General features: G+C 40.5%; 1 long non-coding RNA gene across 1 annotated transcript; it reads right to left on the reverse strand.

Moving 5' to 3' along the window:
* Positions 1-1,906: 1,906 nt before the first annotated feature.
* Positions 1,907-18,007, reverse strand: LOC136786547 (uncharacterized). The gene is made up of 5 exons (XR_010825503.1): positions 15,388-18,007; positions 14,338-14,453; positions 10,988-11,148; positions 9,659-9,740; positions 1,907-6,861 (listed from the first exon to the last, which is right to left on the reverse strand). It is a non-coding gene; the product is annotated as an uncharacterized lncRNA (long non-coding RNA).
* Between the last annotated feature and the right edge of the window lie 330 nt (positions 18,008-18,337).

An 18,337-nucleotide genomic window follows, 5' to 3' on the forward strand; every position in this document is an offset into this window, starting at 1 on the left:
GTACCGCCCATCCTGCTGCCTCCCACCTCTCTGCCTTCAGGGCACCCCTGTGGGTGCACTCCATCGCCCTCCTCCTCCTCCCAGCTGACAGAGGTCACCTGAGGCATCCCACCTCCTGTCGCTTCCTTTGACGCTGACCAAACACTCGCAATTTACTGTAGCTGGTTCCAGGTGCTGTACAATCTCCAAGTTACAACTTATTAATATCCCCCAAAGCATCGGGCTCCGTCTGACCAGAAGTCGAGGGAAGTCACCAGTTTCATTGCGCAGGCGGTTGGCCATCCACAGCCCAAGGACTCCCCTTTGATGCAACCCTACCCAGCAGGTCAGGGTTTCAGTTTGATGGAGTGAAAGCTGTCACGGAGGGCCAGCAAAATCTAATAAACTCCTCCATATGTTTAACAGACATTCAGCTATACAGCTTTTTTGTTGTGTATTTGAGGGGGATAGTGCTTTCAATTTATTTTTCCTTGCATTTTTTTCACGATGCATTCTTCTGCACTTTAGAAACCCAGCATTATTTTTCTCAGAAATTTTAGACAGCAGTAAATGTGAATAGATGTTTAAATTTTCTGAAAACAAGTAAAATAAGATTTAAAAGGTTCTCAACTCCAAAAATGAATTTATGGTTACAGTTCTGATTTCTTACATAAATAAATCTGTCATCAGCAAATGCAAAACAAATGATTATAGGGAAGCTAGTTTAAACACAACCTGTCATAGCAAAATTTAATTAAAAACTGGTGTGTATCTACATTATTTTCTACCTTCACCAGGACGCATCAGAACAAAAAGAAAACCAGCCAGGCAGACCAGGAAATTGTGGAAAGACCAGCAGCACCTTTGAATGCTGTGTTCAAATATGTCCAAGCCAACTAAACCCAAATAAGCAACCAAAACGCTATGGCGTACTTTGCCAACAATTTCTCTTGTGACAGAACTTAGCGTACATATTTCAATGAAGCACTGCAGTTAGCAAGTTAGGCAGACTGGATAGAAATGTTATCAATTGCTTCTCAGCCTACTTAAATACACTGCCATTACCTGCACTTAATGTTTGGTCTTTTACTTTAGCAAGGTGACATTAGAGACTCAATTCTGAAAAGAATGTAAATGTGTTTTAAGAAAATTATTAGTTTGACGATCAAAATAATGGGTTATGTTGGGGGGACAGGTGATACTACAAAATGACAGCAGATAATGAAAAGCAGGGGGGAAAAACTGTTCCCATGCCTCAAACAGAAACAAAAACACTGCTAAGAAGAATTTCTCCAAAGAGAAATGCAGTACCTTCTGTTTGAAAGCTATATTAGGAAACAGCTAAGCCATACAACAGGTCAGTTTAAATATGCCATGGTTTGGACCATCTCCATCTTCATATCAAGTTCAGGAGTCACATGGATGAGTTCATTCTACAATCAGGTTCTGCAAATTCTCTGTACAGTTATACACATCTACTTTTAACTGTTAAATTTGTGTTCTGTAAATAGGTCTCTCGAAAAGCAAATGTCATACTAGGAAAGGCCCTACGAGTCCTGGAAACAGCATGATCAGGTTTAGGCAAAGAACAAACAACACGTAACTGCCCTACAGTGTCATATTTTATTGGGGGTGGGAGGGGTTCCATTTTTCTTTTGAAAATTAAAGCTACATCTCCTAAAATCGTCACCACTGTGATAGTTGTATTATTTGCGTGGAGACATTGAAGATGCAGCTTTTATGGTATCTGCTGCAGGAGTATGGCATTTGCTTTCAGAGTACCTCAGAATGACCCTGACCTGCCACCCTCATCATTGAAACAAATTGCAGGCATTAAGTATATAAAACAATTTTCCCAGCATTAGTTAAAGAGACCGCAAGCCTCTGTGCGGGGGAGAAAAAGAAAAAGGAGAAATAAGACATGTAAGATGTTTCATAAAGATATATTTTAACTTCTCAGGCACTCAGGAACCATGGTGATGTATGAGACACAAACTTAAATTGCTTAGATATGAGCTCTGATCCACTGGGAACTACCCTAAGATTCATAAAGAGCATCAGATGCTAATAACTTCTAGGCAGTACCTACCTGGGCTTGATTTAACTGGTAACATACAGCCAAAATCCCTTGAGACTAATTTTCATTTAAATGTCGGCCACTGCTTTGACTGTATGAAGTGACCTTAGCATAAATGAGAATCTCTCTGTAATCTTATGCTGCTGGGAAGTTAAAAGTTTCATGCCCAAAGTGCTGGATAACTTGATGCCAAAACAAATTTAATTCTTTTTTCCCCCATTCAATATTCTGACTGAATTTTAGGAAACTTATGGTGGCTTATACCTTATGGGCTTCAAATTAATAAACAGATTGCTATGTTTGTTTTGTGCATGCCAAGGGGAGCACAAAGGATTATTAATTGCAGAACTATTCTGTCAGAAACAGCCTTGATTTTGCACTGGGTATCATTCTGTCACTGTCACACTGTCAGCGTTGTAGGGGATGTATCATCTATCATGTTCTTGTTAGATTTGCTGTTCACAAATATGATATAGTTTGAAAGCTCAGGTACAATTTCAACTCATTTTTGTGTTCTTTAGTTTCATGCAAGTAGTTTACAACAACTACATTATAAATATTTTAGAAGGGATCCATTTTACAGCAACTTTAAAAGCTTATTATATAATTCTAACAATTTAAACTAATATACTGACATTTTGCTGCTAAGTAAAATTAAGTTGCTTTTATTTTTCAACTGCAGTAGCAGCAGTATCCAGGCACTGTCCTGCACTTCAGTAATGGAAATTTCCCAGCTTCAAAGCACGCTCTGTCTCAGTCAGCTGCAATAAAACTGAGTGATTTCAATATTGTTGTGTGCTTTACTTGTTCTCAGTTATCCGGAGCTTGTATCTTTTGAAAACCGACTTCTCCTCATGAGCTTGCTTCATCTCGCCCAAGACTTAAAATTCAGTAAACAAGCTACAGATGATAAAAGAATTGAACGAGACTAAGTTATTCTACAGGACTGGCAAAACAAAACACATGCACAGCCACTATTTAGATGGAATGTTAGAGAGACTTGTGAGGATGTTGCTGAAATCCTGCTACATTAACATTTTTCTTGTGCCAAAGCTTTATGCACTGAAAGGCTATAAAGTTTTTACGAAATTGATTTAGCTAGTGTGTAATATCAGTCTCTTGATCTATTTCTGAAATCATTGATTGTTAGGTAAATACAATAAAATACAGAAAAGAGACAAGATTATTAGAAAACTTCACAAGTCTCATGATTTACAAACACTAAAATATGCAGTCTGTTTCCCCCACTTGCTCTCAGTTCAGCTGTTGGCAGGACAAGCGATGCATCCAACAAAGGCAGAAGTCAAAGAATGTAAAAACAGAATCACTGAGGTTTTATGTTGCCTAGATATTGCAGCAACTCTTGTTTTCAATATTTCTTGCTTATAGCTGAGGGCAGAGGAGAAAGCATCAGTCCTGATATCTACACCCAATTGCATCTGGCTTTGTGCAAGTGAAGCATTTGGAAGACAGAGAAGTCCCTTCACTGAGAACCAGCTTGGGAAATGATACTAAACCTTCAAACAAGACCTTACTAGGACTTCCTTTAAAGTGATGATGTTGTCACTTCGGGTGGTTTGTCACAAACACATATCTAATGATTTTGTGGTGGCACAAGTATAATTCCTAGCTGTCTGCTTACTTTAAGTGACGGGAACTGGCTGAACAGAAACAAGGCACAGGAAGCAGTACGCTAATGGCATTCTAAGATTTTCACATAAAAGCCACTGGGGTTCTAAATTCAGCCGATACTGATACATCAGATTGCCTTGGCACAGCTATTCTGAATATAGGTTTCCACATACGAACAGACATACTTAGCTTTTTTGCTGCTAGCCTTGGCAGATAACAAGACCTGACTGGAACCAGGACTGCCGTTCTTCCTGTACGGGGCAGACCCGGGCCTTGCTGACACTGCGTGGCAGGACTGCAGAAGAGGCACCTCCAGATTTACAGCTGAGACACATTTCAGGTTCCTGCAGGGAAAATCTGCATCGTTGCTCTCTAAGGTGCACCTGTGCTGTGGGAGGGATGGTGTCAGTCACTTCTCCTTGCACTCTGTTCAGCCCACTGACCAAAGAGCCCAAAGAGTCTGTATTGCATATTTTTAAAGACATTACATCAATTAGACATCAGTTTCCACAGTCTGAAACTGGCAAATCAACATGCATTTTTAAAACAACCAATTCTTTTGCAGTTTTGCATATCTATAGCAGAAATGAGCTCTACAGACAAGAGATTTCCTGAAGGAAGTGGTGTCACAGTATGTTGAAAAAAAGAGCCAAGCTGTTGGAATCTGTGTTGCGTTACGTGGGTAATGCAATACCTCTGAGTGCTTCCTGTTTATCCACAGAGAGAGTTTTTACCACATCATAGAACTTGCAAGCATTTGATAATAAACACTAAGAAAAAAATATATATATCCAAATATACAACCCCCTGTGGCATCTGTCCTTATAAACAAAAGAAGGTTTTCATGATATGTATCAGGGGACTACTCATGTGAGAAGCAGATTTCGAGGCCCAGCTCATGTCCCACTGAAATCCATGACACATCTCTCATTAGGTCATTGGACCACAGCATATATATATATATATATATATATATATATGTGATATATAAATAGCAATATGTTTTAATGAGCAAATGTAATTTTTACTATCAGCATTTGTCATTTTTGTAAAGAACACAGGTATACAGAGAATGAACATCCACTGAAATGCAGCACAGAGCCTTATAAGAAAATGGCAAAAGTAGGATTTGCTTGTAACAACAATAATCTGCAAGTGCTGAGGTACCTAATCAAATATACAAATTGTGCAGATGCTCGGAGCAGTGCTGTCTTGCTGTGCAGCCTTTCTCACTTGACAGCTTTGTCTCAATTCTTCTAGATAAATTAACCTAGCCTGAAAAGGTAGAGTTGTGAAACAGAAGGGTGAAAAATTTTCAACACCAGCACTCTTTATGGTGCAACTTGCACCCAGAGCAGATAAGATCTTTGGCAAGGAAATACAAACTACTGAGACTGATTTAGGATGTTCTTGTGATCGTGGCTAGAACTTTGTCTGAAGCTGACATGCACATGGGGTTGGAGTCAAGGGGGCAAAATTCAAAGTTTCTACCAAACCCACAGGTAATAAGCATTTTGTTAGGTAACTATACAACAGTGCAGAAGACAGCCCACGTGCCTCATAGAGCTTCAGCACCGAAGGATGCTGGTTACGTTCAGAGCAGACTGTACATCTTTGTTCAAGCTTTCTGGGACAAATGAGAACAACTAAACTGCAGTTTCATATGGTAACCCTGCTGCATGGAAACTCAGGATGGGTAATGACTACATATAATTCTTCTTTAAATAGCTGTAACAGTGTAAGTGACAGAATTTTAAGTGTTATCAGTTAGACCAGGGGAAAGACTGAACCTCAGAAAGATGTTCCCTCCAGCCACCAGCACTAGATCTAGCTAAATTGAACATAATTAAGACATTTATAGCTTTTTGGATTTTGAAAGTTTTAACAATGGGAAAATTATCTGGCTTACTTTACCATTGTCTTGCCTGACATACAGTGGTTATTACTTTAGATATGCAGAGCCTAACAATAAAATACCTTTTTAAGTGCAATACATCCACTGTAATCAAGCACTACATTTATCTTATTGCATTACTGAGTCTCTGGGTCTTGTACAAATGACACAAAATTGTTGAGAGGATCTATGAGTGTCCTGCATCTCAACCAACTTTTTAATATGATGTCTTATTTCCCACTGTCATTAACAGAGCCAAAGTGAACCCCTGACCTGGATATCCTTTGACTGAAAGATCAACAGCATTGAAAAGTATTTTTGACTATTTGACAATAAGGGATGCTTTAAAAAAAAGGGGGGGGAGGGGAAGAAAAAAGAGCAAGAAAGAAAATGCTGCTCTTCTTGAAGAATATGCCAAAACATCTGTAGAATGATGCTCTGCATCCAATTTTACAGGTACCGTTAATGGAGGTAGGGTAAGATTAAGCAATTAGGCTCTGCCAAACACTATGTATGGGAGAGCAGACAGCAGATGTCCAGCCACTTAGGCCTATGCCTTGCGCACCAGACCATGGTATGGAAATGTGCGTGGATATTTAATTGTAATTCAACTACAAATTGCTTGGAAGCAATTGTCTGGGAAGCCCATATGCTGCAGTGAGAAATGAGCGTTTATTAGCACTGTAGCTGTGCTGGCCTTTCCCGCAGAGAAGCAAAGTACCCCCTTCTACAGAAAATGGATTAAAAGGGGGCAGCATACCACTCTCACGTCCCATTTACCTTTGTGAAATGCAGCTGGATAAATGCCAATATGCGGATACATTTCCATCGTGAACTCTGAATAGCTTTTACTGCCGCTTGTCTCAAATAATAAAAATGCAGCAGCTGTCCTCTTATCAAATCCCAATTTGGAGAAATGTATACCTAAATAATGGAGATAAACAGGACTCCCCCTTCCAGGCCTGCTACCTGGATACATTAGAAAAACCGTTTGAGAGCTGGATTAGCAAAATGGGACCATTGCCCCATATTCCAGCATTTTCTCAGTGCTGTTGCAGCAGCATTCTGCAGTCATTCTGAACACGTCCTGTTTCCTTCTTGGTTCCTCTTCACTACTCTTACCCATGACAACACCCTCCTGGGCTCCTGCAGTCCCGCAGCAGTTCATTCCCTTCTCTGCCACGTGGACTGGCATTGCTGGATTGCCTCCCTTCACCTGTCCAGGCATCTTTCTTGATCAGTTCATGCTCATTTCATGCCCTTTTTAGTGAGGCACCACCTAGGAGACGAAGTGGGAGGTTAGGCGTAGGGTAGCAGCAAGGCATCCTCCAGAATGCAGCCCCACATCTGCAGCAAAAATCTGACATCCATGCTTCTCCCACTCATTGCAGTTCCAGTTTTGCTTCTCACAGTGTCTAACCCTTCTTCCCTCCTCGGCTGGTACTTCACTAATTTTTGCTGAATTCATTTACTTACAGTTTATCAAGCTGCATAAACTCAAAGGGTCCAGACAAACACCAGACCTGTATAAAGAAAGCAGCAAGGCCGGGAGCAGAACTGCCCTTTTTGTTACGAGCAATTCATTAGGTCTGGCTCAGCTGCCATGTGATATCACTCTGTCAGTCTATTTTGTCTGTGGAACAGGGAGATTTGGCTACACTACTGGAAAGCCTTTCAGACACCTCTGTTGCCTTTGCCATCCTTTGCTGCCCTTTTGCCCTTTTTGGCCAAAATGCAGGAAACAGTGATCATGACAGCAGTTTTATAGTGCCTTTCTTACTACCTCCTTTCCATTCATCATCTTCCTCTCCTGTTTGCCTTTTACTCCTTCCAAAATCTTTCTGCTGCAGCTACTGACATCTAGAAATGTACTCCCAATCCAGGACCTTTTTGCTTGCATGCACACTCACAAACCAGATAGATAAATGCAGGCCTTCTTTCTCAGGACAAGCATTTAAAAAAAAAAAAAAAAGAAGTATTACACAATCCACAAGACATGCGCATTACTCACCAAAACAATCATGGGTATCCGATTTCTGCAGCCCTGCCTCTCAGTGATTGTTTCTTTCCAATATCATACCAATGTATCAAAGCCAGTACCCAATATCAATTACATGTGTATAAAGCCAAAGCTGATGGAGTGGATTTTTTGTACAGCTATATACAAATATGCAATAATGATCAGAGGCAGTCCTACTGTGAAGGACAGAGGTATCTTGGTGTGTTTATCTTGTGATGTGCTATGATCATTTATACTGTTGAATTAAGAAAAACAACAAGCTATGAGCTTTTCAAATGGAATCCATTGCTAACTGTCATTCATTGCTCCATTCTTATTCCACATGCATTAGGAAGTGCACATTATCTTATAAATCAAAACATATGAAACAAATAAATGCCTTTATATTGTAAGAAAAAAAACCTTTCTAGAAATACTGTAGAAACATTCACATCCCCTATTTCTGTCTTTTATAAAAGGCTGGCTGTGTCTTATTATCAAGTAAAAAGTAAACAAACGTAATTTCATCAGTTCTGTCTTTCGTTGATTTGCATCAGCAAGAATAAAAGACAAAGGCAGAATGGAAAACAGCAGCTTTGTACTAAAAGTTTGAATGCACAAAATACTTCTTTCTCCAGCTGTCAAACATTAAAAAACGCTATGCATACCAGTAATAATAAAAGTGTCAAACAATCAACCACAATGGGAATCACAATGCTTCATTAAAAGCTCTAAAGCAGAGTAGAAAAGCTTCCAGCCATTTGTTAAACAGAACTAAATGCTAAGATAGTTTCAAAAGCATCAGAAGATGCTTTCATCTAGTCTCGTTAGCCAGATAAATATCTTGTTGCTTCGTTCAGTCTGGTCTTGGAGCTTGCACCAATTCAGCAGCAACAGCTGTACTTGCTGTTTGCTCTCCTGAGACTGGGGCATCTCCCAGCAAAACAGAAAAGGTTAACGTCCCTTCCAGTGATCAGGCCTTCATTCCACGTGGTGCAAGGATATAATCAGTAATTTTGTATTTACATATGTAATTAGGTAGTATTTGGAGAACCTAACCTATTTGTTCAGCTGACAGGCGATGTTGTGATAAGGAATTTCAGCAGACAGGATATTTATAGACCCTTTATCTCTATGTACAATCAGAACTAAAATGTCAAACAATACCCTGAATGAAGGGTTGTTTCAGTTCAACTTTTCTCCATTGTTACTTTTCCCTGTTTTTTTTTTTTTTTCTCCGTCTGGTTACTGCTTAAAACTTGGCAGGGAGAGGAAAAAAAGGGAATGTGACTCACACTGACAACTTCATTTGCTGTAAGAGACCTCAGTAATTGCTCTAACCCACTTACAGGAAAGCTACCCCTCCTCTTTTTCTCTTCCTCCACCCTTAGACATAGACCATATTTGTAACACGAGCAGCCTCGCTGATCTCAGAGGTCACGCTATCACTTATAAAGTAGCCAGGCCTTTTTTCTTTTCACTTTTCTTGATCTGGATTCAAGTTAACCCATCACAAGAACTTAAAGCCGCTTCAGTTTAAGGGGCAGCTTCCTGCCACGGATTTCTCATGAACCTAATAACCAGGGTTTCCGAAGGACTCGCAGCTCAAACACAGCAGGGTTCAAGTGGCTGCTCCCATGACGTGCACCAGTCTGGCAGCCAGTGCCACAGCTTCAGCATAAAGCTCCTGGCGAGCCAAACAATTGTTGTCTTTTCCTTTTTGTATGTGCTGGGGGCAGGGGCAGTGAATAGGAACAGAAGAATCAGCACAGATGCCTATGCAGCACTCTACCAAAATATATTTTCATTTTTAATTACATAATCAACATAATGAGAGTGGCATTCGTAGTGAGGGGGCGGAACAGATGGCAAAGACTTAGTTTTCAGCAAGACATTAATTAACAACAACTCTGGTTTCTGCTAGAAAAGGGGTGTTGTTCTGCTCTAGCAGGGTTAAGATGGGTGCTTACTACATAGAACAAAACTTAGTTTCCAAACACAGAACAATGATTTATTTTTTTCCCCCTATGTCCCTGTTGAAATGTTCAGGATGCTCTAAAACACAGCAACATCCTACCTGCAAGGCCTTATTAGAACCCAGCACAAGTTTGTGTCCTAACAGTAGTTTGGGATTCTCCTTGCAAACGCTTTTGAGTGCTCTGCGGACATATAAATACAAAAAGGAAAGGGAGGAGGAGTTAATATGATTGAGAGAGCTTTGTGCAACTTAAAATTCAGGTGAGGTTTGTAATATACAACAGCTTCATAGAGATATTATTAAAGTTAAAGCTGCCTTAGATGCTCTATGGGAAGTTCTCCTTTTTCCCGTTCCACACGTTCAACTTAACATCTTCAGCATACTGATGCAGCTGAGTTGGAAAGAGCTATCCCAAGGGGGACTGAAGCAGAAAGTAGCTTAGAAAGACATTTATTAAAACCACAGGCAGAGAATACATCACCCAGACACAATGAATAGGGAAATAATACATGCAGCCGAAAAGTCTAGCCTCTATTTTTCTGTCTGATGAGACGACTGGAGAGCCAAGCACACTGAGCAGCCCGCAGATCCCCAGCTCTCCCCCCCACCCCGTGCTGCCAGGTGACACGAGATTGCTTTTTCCTGCTTTGCATTCCCCATCGCAGGCTCTCTGGAGTCACACGCCCAGGTCCTGCAGAGGCCTGTGGGCCACATTCCTCCGGGGATTACAGCCATCCCCAGCAGGAGAGAGGGAAGAGAGATGCAGGCCAAAAGGGATGGGCAAGCAGCAAGGAGGGAGGAGCTGGGGGGGTAAGGAACCATGTTGTGGAGATCAAGATGAACACAGGCCAGAAGCTGGAGAGCTCTGCTACAGGACAGGGAGAGGGGAAGCAGTCATACACTGTAATGTTATACGGAATAAGGCAGCAGGACATTTAGATTCATCCGCTGTAGAACTTGGAAATGAACCCATTATTCCCACATCTCAACACTCATCCCTGTGCTGCCAGCAAATATCTTAACAGCTGACAAGAAACATCTCTGCCCATTCTAGTGACACGTACATTTAGAAAGGATGCTTTTCCATTACTCCTACTTACTCTGTGCAGGCAGTAGAGTTGTAGGTCTGTGCTGTAAGCTCAAAATCACACCCCTACCCATTACCCAGGGGGAGTGAATGATATGATTGCAGATGATTTTTTTTCTTTTACTGTGCATGCTAAAAACATAGTGGGGCTGAGTTAAAAATTACATTAAAAGAATATTGCAGTTATAATGTCAAACACAAAAATATGTGTCTGAACTAAGAATACCTGTTCCACCTTCCAGCAGCTACTTCTATTCAAATATTAACCCAGGCTCCCACACCATATTGCTATCAGCCACAAGAAAACGCATCCTTACATTGCTATACTGAGCAGAACTAACCTGCAGAATTGTACGTGACTTGGCCTCCATCAGTTCACGTCGTGTTAACCCAGAAATGGGCCACAGACAGAAACTCAGCTTCTTGCATACATCTGATGGCAGGCAGAGATTCTATGCAGGATGATTTTTAGGAGAAGTTCCATATATCAGCAGAACCGTGCCTAGGAAGCGCAAAGTAGTGGAAAGGAAAGAATACAGAAAAATATTTTCTGCTTAGCTTGTCCTCCTTTTGCAGGGCTTAAGAGAGAGATGAGAGAATCAAAAGAGGGAGATGAGAGAATCAACAAAACCGCATTTGTATTTACAGCCACTCTACCAGGGAGGGGAGAAGGGTGACTAAAAACCCTTGCAGATATTAACTTAAAAAAATAAAATAAACTCAGTGCAACAAGAAGTTAACTCTTCAAGCAAAAGCAAAAAGAAAAGCTACCAGCAGATGCACAGACAACAACTGACTTCAGTGGAGCTGCACGGCTGAATTTGGCTTGAATTCTGTGAAGTACTTTCAAAGCAGGAGCATACTGCATACAAATGAGCGTTAAATAATTCGCATCATTAAGAGAGCTCAGAGCAGCTTATCTGGACTTTGAAAAAAGCTAAAGCAAATGTACATTGTTTGAATACCATTAGGGACAGTCATTAACTAGCATTAAGACATCTACTGTATCGACACTTAGCGCTGTAATGAGACCCCTCCTCCATTCCAGGTTATTTTTCTTATTGATTTGTAGATTTCTTATACTCAAGCTTTTGAGTACCACAGAGGTCAGCAACTCGTGTAGGAATATCCATTAAAAAACTATACAATTACTTCTAATTTATATTGGATCTTTTTATTTAGGTTTTTAGAAACGCAATCCTGTTTGTGTGGTGTAGATACTGTAGGCAATTAAAACACCAAAGTATATCAAGAAACGAACATGCTGTTTTATTCCAGGATGACACAGTGTAACAGGAATGGGTTAAAGGGTTTGGATGCCCAGTTCCCTGGTCTAACCATTTCACTTGATTAGCTCCAAGCACAGCTGCTGTAGGCCAAGGATAAACTGTGGCCTTATACCACATCTCAAACGCTTGAAAACACTCCAGTAGTAGCAAGGACAGTACAGAAGAGGTCAGGTGAAGAAAGCAAGTTGTGCAAAGAACCAAGGGTACAATCCAGTTTAATATGGATGAAGGTATTCAACTGCCAGAGCTGCAGGAAGGGATGACTGATGGAATACTGAGAGCTAAATCCGTGCAGCAAAGTGCATAGGGGGAGGCAGGGGCAGGCAGCAGCCTACAGGCAGTTGAAGGGGAGCTGGAAGGAATCTCTAATGAAGGCAGAAATCGTTCTGGGTGACTCAGAATATTGGTATTCACAAAGAGAATTGAGAACAGGCAAAAAATAAATAAAGCTGCAAGCAAAAAGGCCAAATCCCTCTCAATAGCCAGAACACTGATATAATCTGAGCAACCAAACAACAGGTCCTTGTGAAAACCTCTCCCCGGCTACTTCCTGCACACCAGCCTCTCTCCGCAGCCAGCAATGACTGCAAGCAGCTCGCACTGCACAAGCCAGAGAGCTTTGCAGGCTGCTGTCACACTGACACCATTTTCCTTGCAAAATGCAGCCCCGGTGGTCATCTTTCCACACCCCTAGCCCTTGGCTTCCCTGTGACACCTCAACTAGTGCGTTGTGCAACTTCACAAACTTCCCTTGAGTCCTGAGCAGCTCAGCTCTGATTTCATTAGCTGCCAGCTTTTCTACATGTCACAGGCACACATCAGTCACTGACAGATTCCAAATCCCAGTACTTTTATTTACGAGTGGATTTATGCTAGCCGATTTCCAGATCCTGCTGCCATCAGCCCGAAATGTATGCAGGCAGCATTTAACTAAAATCTGTAGAACAGTTAGTTCTACAAGTTTTACAATGAGGACTGAAAACCAGATTAGTTTCCATTTTTGATATGAATATAAATGTGATGGCTTTTTGTCTTTATTAATATTTCATTAAAGAGTAGTCAAAGAAGTTACAGTTATATGCATTGGAACTGAGATCAGGAAGACTGAAGAAGAGGAAAGACATCCTGACAGTGAGATCTATTAGTCAATGGAGTAGTCTCCCAAAGGAGACAATGGGAGGACAAGAAGTGCTTTAGCAGAGCCAGGATTAAGTGCTCCAAGTGGTGCAGCCAACTCCTAGAGGATTGCTGTGAGCCGCACTGCCTTCAGCGAGGCAGGATGCCTGCCATTAGCCTGCTAATGCACATCCTGGCTTGGCCTATTACTATTTGGGAAGAGCTCATTGACTTAAAATTTCATTAACAAGAAGATATTAGAAGACAATTTTCTGAGGGTAAGGGCAGGCCTTTGCAACATATCTTCCCATTACAAAAAGTGATTATTAGTAGGGGGAATAAATGAACGGTTTGCATTAGTATTTCTACTACAATTTAATCATTAGCCTTTTCTTAAACTACTTTAAAGATACTAAATTGCTTGGATACCCTCTCTTTTTAACCCTGCAGAAGTTAGCCATTTCCTAATTTCTTTCTAGCACTATCAAATAAATGATTAAGTAACAGCCAGCAGTTACAAAATGGGTTTAACATTGAGAATACAGATCCATAATTCTTTTACTTTAGACAGCAGACAAAACCAAAACAAATTGAGATGCCACAATTAAGGCAAAAAACAGCCTCTTAAACATTGTTGTGAGAAAGAACATAATGGGAAAATAAATTTAGATGAAAATATTTTTCACAGGTTTTAATGTCAGCTGAAAAATAAGAATGTGAAACACTTTCCTCAAAATCCCCTAATAAATATACACTGCACTGCGTAGCAGGAAGGTTGTCTCAATGGTTCAGCTGGTAACTTCCAAGCACCCTGTATTTAGGCTTTTAAATGTAACCTTAATAGTGGATGTCTGAGTTGGATATTTACACAGTATTCTTATCAACTACCAATACAGGCACGCAGCTTTAGTTCTGCGGTAAAAGAAAGTTCTTTCCATGTATGATGTGATGTTCTCCACATCTTGGAGGTGAAAATCCGTTGAAGGATGGGACAGAGAGATGGAAGCAAGGATTTCTTTTTATTATTAAAAGCTGACTTGCCAATGCCACAGCAGTATCTGACTACACCGTTGAACTTGACCTTTGCCTCAACTGCACGTTTCTTCAGAAACACGTGCGACTTCACGTGACTGATACAATAAAAAAGCAAGAGTTTGCAGAGCCATTTCAGCATCTAATTCATTCTCCCATCTCAAGTCCCTCGATATCGGGGGTTTAAGAGGAGCAGTGCTAAAGCAACTTTGCTCCCAGAAACCTTTGCAGAGCCAACACCAAGGACATGGTACCTTTAAAGACCAATGACATTTGGCCAGTTAAGTCTGCCAGGGAAAACTCTTGACAGGCATCCAGGCTTCACCTCATGCCAATCATTCCAGCTGCTGGAACAGTTGTGTGGAATTAGCTGCATCAACAGAAAGCAATTGGGTGAAATATCTGATGTCAGTGGCCCAACTCGCATTACCTGCGCCTGTCTGTAACCCAACAATTAGATCCATCGTTAGCAGCTTGGCTTAATTATAACTTAGAACTTCTTCAAGCAAAGACTGTGCACAAGATTTTTAAATGACTATAATTAATTATACAGAAAATCTGAAGTGTCTTCTGTTCCATTGTTGGTTTTGTGTTTTTTTTTTTTTTTTCCCCCTCCTTTCCCCACACTGACACCAGAACTTCGTTCTGTAAAGAAGCTGTGCTCTAGACTAAAAGTGAGGTCTCTTGGGTAGGCAGATAAACACACACAGAGAAATATCTTTTATATCTTATGTAAAGAGAAACAAGACTTCAGATTTTTATTATTATTATTTTGTCTAAGAGATGCAAAAAGGAACATTACTTCTAACCCATGATGTCTTTGTCCCATTCTTTATGAATTACCACTCTCCTGCCTCCCACGTAAGAGGCTCCTTGCACTCTCCCCAGATTGCTGCTGTTGGCCATTATCAGAGCTCTGTTGTTGGACAAGCTGCATCCCATCCTGAACCAACTAGTTGAAATTTAGCCAGTAAGAAAACACAGCATTAGTGCCAGAACCACTGCAACTTCTTAAAAGATATGGAGTAGGAAAGAAGGTATTACCATGCAAACACATTTTTCTGACTCAGCTTTCCAGTGGTTAACTGCAAGGTAAAAATATTATGGGAATGACACAGCACTCAGAGGGCTCTTGGGAACAACTTGTGGTGAAGGCAACATCAGGTATCTTTTCCTATCGCCCTTGTTTTGCTTTGGCCAAAGGAAGGAGGGAGCCCTCTAGGGGCAGAAACAAAAAAACCTGAAAGCATTCAGACACCAGCAGAACAGCCGGCTTTTTCCACAGCGAGTCCTTCCTGCCTTACCTCGAGATAGGAGCAGTTTCCTGTCACTTGCAAGGACTGAGAAACGTAGATCTACACAGAAAAGTCAGGTCGAGGAGGAGAAGGTCACAGGCTGGCTCCTGGAATGCTTACTCTACAGCCTAGAACATGACGTGGGAAAGTAAGTCTTTTTCTACTGTTTGTGCAATCTTTTTCAGAAAAGACAGATCACCAAACTGCAGACTCAAGTACTATAGCTAGTCTGGCCCACCACAGCATAGCTACAATTTTTCTTTTAGGCTATGCAAAGGACTTGTTTTTGCCTTATAATATGCCTCAAGCATATGGTGAACTCTTGCATGAAGTGAGCAGGTTTACATTTGTCAAGGCATGTTCAAAATATTTCCTTCCAAGAGCTACTTATATCTCAAGGCTTGATAACAGCTGCACCATTTAAACATTTAAATATTTTCTCATTCTAATGAGAACTTAAGATTCTTTCCAAACAGCTCAACATAACAACATGAGAATGTGGCAAATCCAAACTTCAAAACATTTTTTTTTTTTACTGGAGTCAGAAAGTATAGAAAGCATCTAACAAAACATAAAGAATTAGCTATAGTGCAACAGGTAATAGATTCTGTAAGATATCCAACACAAAAAAGTTCAAGAACAGTTTAACACATTGAAAAAACAGATTATATACGGGATGTCCACCATAAGACATTGGTTGCATATATAAAACTGCACTACCAGTTTGTTGAAATGAGTGGTTAGTACTTATTACAGTCTCTACACAATTTACAAGTGACTTTCTGCATGACATATTCAAGCTTACACTTGATTTCTTAAAAAAAAAAAAGAGAGATTAACATGAAAGCCTGTAATTTGTATCAGGGCTAGTTGATTAGCAGTCTTGATCTAGATGTAGAAAATACTTCATCTGGCCCTGGCCAGTGAGTAGAGAGACCTGTGAAATCGCCTGCATTCCTACAGGAAAGCCCTTATTTCTTAAAGTTCTTCTCGTCTCTGACGAAGCACTGCTGCTCACCGTTTCCCAGGTACAGGGGACAGACATTTCCACACTGATCTGGCAGACTTGAAGAATTGATTTCTGATTAACTACCCTCAGTAACGTTTCCTAGAGAACCTGGATGAAACCAGCAAATACTAGTTAAGGCAAACTGAGCAGCTCTATGAGAATTAAATGGTCTTCATTTGTGTTGTAATAATCACTAATTCGGGCTGAAGCAGAAACATCTGCCTCATCACCACTGTTACTTCATTACTTTCTACAGCCTGGGAAACGAGCGGCAGCAGATTTTACTGCACATTGTCTGCAAAGAAACATACATTAAATGGAGGCGGTTAAACAGGACATGAAGATTTGTTATTGCTCATCAAACAATTGAGGCAGATAATGCTTCTATGTCATTAACTGTATGGTTAGACACATTGAACCTTATCAACGGCATCCAAGTCCAGCCTCATGTAGTTTTAAATCAAAGTTTTATATTTGTTTCCATGGGCTTATTGATTGCTTCTTGCTCAAATCCACCAGAGAACTGTGGATGACTGATAGCACAGAGCAGAAGGTTGGCTGAGCCCCATTTTGGGCACATGGTCTATTGGAGGTTTGTTAGATGGGAAAGAAAACATTCATAAGTAAGATAGCACAGCCAAGAAGATTCAGCGATGTCTGGCTTTCACCTTCTACTAATCAAAAGGAGACAGAAAAGCCAATGTTGGACACCAGCAAGGAGAAAGAACAGTCATGTTCACTTTTTTCTCTTCAAATACTACCTAACTGCAGTTGGAATGAGCCTCAGATCTATAGGAAGTACCAAGTATGCCTACAACACACTGGAGTGATTTAGTTCAGCTCTGTGTTGTTGTCAGTAAAGAATAGCTGTAGCTGCCTTTGGATTGTGGATCCACCTGGATGATGGATTCCCATAGTTGCTTTGCATACCCATGAAAGAACAGCAGCAGTTAACTGTTGCGTATGTTCCCTGGTGAGCTAAGAAAATCACCTGTTAGGAAACTGCTTCTAAAGCTAGTCAAGCAAATCCCCAACTTATGCTTTCCTGAGAATTTACTACTACTTTAGAAATTCTTACAAGCGAATTTTTACCCCTGGCATTCTTATTTAAAAAGTTGAAATAAAATTTAAAAAGCAACAACAGTTAGAACCATGAAAAGGAAGATATTTTCAGGAGATTTGAGATCTGATGTTCAAATATCGTGATCCTTATTTTTGTATTTCAAGAAATACCTTATCTGCTTCCCTCTGACACAGCATCCTGGTCTTTTACTAGACTTTATTTTTCTTCTTCCCTAGGATAAATGCAACAGCATTTAGACAAACTGCCTATCTCGGATTCCCAAGTCTGTTAGAGCTTGCATCTTAACTGTTATCTCTGTCCTGCTGTCTTTACAACTTCCTTTCCTGAGCAAATGAATACCAGCACTGCAGAAACCATCACAGATCAGCTTAGCTTCCAAGCCCATCGTTATATTTTGAAAGTTACCATCCTTCTCAAAACTTTCTCTACGCTCTGTAGTAAATTATCCCTACGTGCTTCCAGACCATTTCTTTAACAAGTAGGCAAGTAAACAACAAATTTTCACCACCTCTTCTGAAACAGGGATTTTCTGACCATTACCCCATAACTTACCCTGCATTATTATTGTTGGTAGCTGGTACGAAGGATGAAAGAAAACTTAGCTCAGATCAATTAATTAGAGATACACAGGCCATTTCTAACATGGCTTTAGCAACGCCACCTTTTCAAGTAAGCATGCTCTGTAATCCCAAGGATTGTTTCCTTTTAGCGCTTCCACTGGTCTCTCCTCCAGAAAGACCCTATGGAAGAAAGGAGGATTTGGTGACATTCGTTAGTATGACAGGGAACCCCCTCAAAGATAATGCAACACATCCAGGTACTCGAAGGATTACAAAAATAAATACATTGAAGAAAAGAAACAAACA

The sequence above is a fragment of the Anser cygnoides genome, chromosome 17 (genome assembly GCF_040182565.1).
Source record: "Anser cygnoides isolate HZ-2024a breed goose chromosome 17, Taihu_goose_T2T_genome, whole genome shotgun sequence".
NCBI lineage: Eukaryota > Metazoa > Chordata > Aves > Anseriformes > Anatidae > Anser > Anser cygnoides.